The sequence below is a fragment of the Apis dorsata genome, unplaced genomic scaffold, assembly GCF_000469605.1.
Source record: "Apis dorsata unplaced genomic scaffold, Apis dorsata 1.3 scaffold_118, whole genome shotgun sequence".
NCBI classification, from domain to species: domain Eukaryota; kingdom Metazoa; phylum Arthropoda; class Insecta; order Hymenoptera; family Apidae; genus Apis; species Apis dorsata.
In genome coordinates this window covers 212,265-213,748 of record NW_006263412.1, presented here as the reverse complement: position 1 = coordinate 213,748, position 1,484 = coordinate 212,265, and the positions used below count along the sequence as shown (strand labels likewise).

Here is a 1,484-nt window from a genome sequence, read left to right as displayed (position 1 = left end):
TAACTACGCTACATTGGTATGCTTCTAAATTATATAAAAAAAAAAAAAAAAACAAAATGAGACATTATAATATCACTTCATTGAATAAAAATGCCTCAGATACTGTGCAAAAACGTAGAAACATATAATAAAAATAAGACTTATATTATAAATAGCTTTTAATAATATGTATTTACTGTATAATGTAATAATAAATACGAAATCCTGCGTATATTCGTCGTTATAGCAATAATTAGCTATATTCGACCACAATAATTAATAAATTAAATATGTTTTTTTAGTAAAGTTTTATCTATTAATTTAAAAAGCTATATATTACACTTAATTCAAATAACACTGGGATTATGAAAAATATAATGGTACTTTTGTGCAATAAAGCCTCACATGTATTCGATTTTTTCTTATTTCATTGTTCTCTTATATGTGCCGTTGTTATTTTCCTCAATCCCGAGTAATATATAATTTGTACACTTAAGTGTATCCACTATGAAAGAAATTTACAAATTACTTTTATACAATTTCGCGAGTTTAATTATATTAGAATTATATTAGAAATAATAGCTCTCATTAGATCCAATTTGTTAGATACATTATTCCATGTATAAGATTTGATATTCTCGACTCGAGTCGAAAATAAATTGTATCTCTATGCGATCCTTATAAATTTTATGAAATTCAATACTTGAAAAATAGTCCAAAAAAAAAAAAAAACAATCGAACATCATCATTTTCTCAACAATCGATGTTCAATTTTATCCATTTTCTTATTTTAATCTCGATACTAACTTCCAGCGTAAGCAAAGAAAGTAATTTAATAAATCAAACTGATGTCAAAAAAAAACTATAGAAAACTTTCTACTGTATTAATAAAAAAATTTTCTATAATTTTAAATATGTATTAATACGTTCGTTGCGGAGAAGAAATCCCCATTATAGACTATGCTTTATTTTTTGAATATTTATCACTGTACACAGAATTATCAGCATGTAGCACAAAATTTTACACGTCATTATATCGAATATATAGCAACATCGCTCCCTCACTCTTCTATTCTTACGTCACTGTCAACCATTTTGTCTCGCATGCTGGCAATTCTGATTATATATATATATAAAATATATATATATATATATATATGATGCTGATCTCAATGGAAATCGATGCGTTACACATATGTAACGTTGGTAATGAACGTATTAATAACATATATGAAAAATCTTGATTGATACAATGTCCTTTGAGGAGTAACCTTCATGTTTAAGATTAAATTATATGAATGGACGGGTCATAGTGTAAGAAGGAGAAGAAAACGTGTTACTGTTTACCGTTTTCCTTATAAAACGGATTAGATGACATCGATTACTTATAGCGAAATGAAAGAATCGATCGGTCGATCACGTTAATTACAGAGTTGATTGCGAAAGAGATTAACAATGATATATATTACCTATATGGTATCTATGTGTCGTGCGCGTATCTATGG

The 1,484-nt window shown here is 26.9% G+C and overlaps 1 protein-coding gene across 4 annotated transcripts in view; it reads right to left on the bottom strand.

Annotated features, from left to right (window-relative positions):
- Positions 1-140: 140 nt before the first annotated feature.
- Positions 141-1,484, bottom strand: part of LOC102675764 (histone-lysine N-methyltransferase ash1) — a 10,941-nt gene continuing 9,597 nt past the window's right edge. For all 4 annotated transcript variants that reach the window (XM_006612717.2, XM_006612718.2, XM_031509018.1 and 1 more), the window contains one exon: positions 141-1,143. The gene's annotated coding sequence lies outside the window, so the exon portion shown is untranslated. The remainder of the gene's footprint in view (positions 1,144-1,484) is intronic.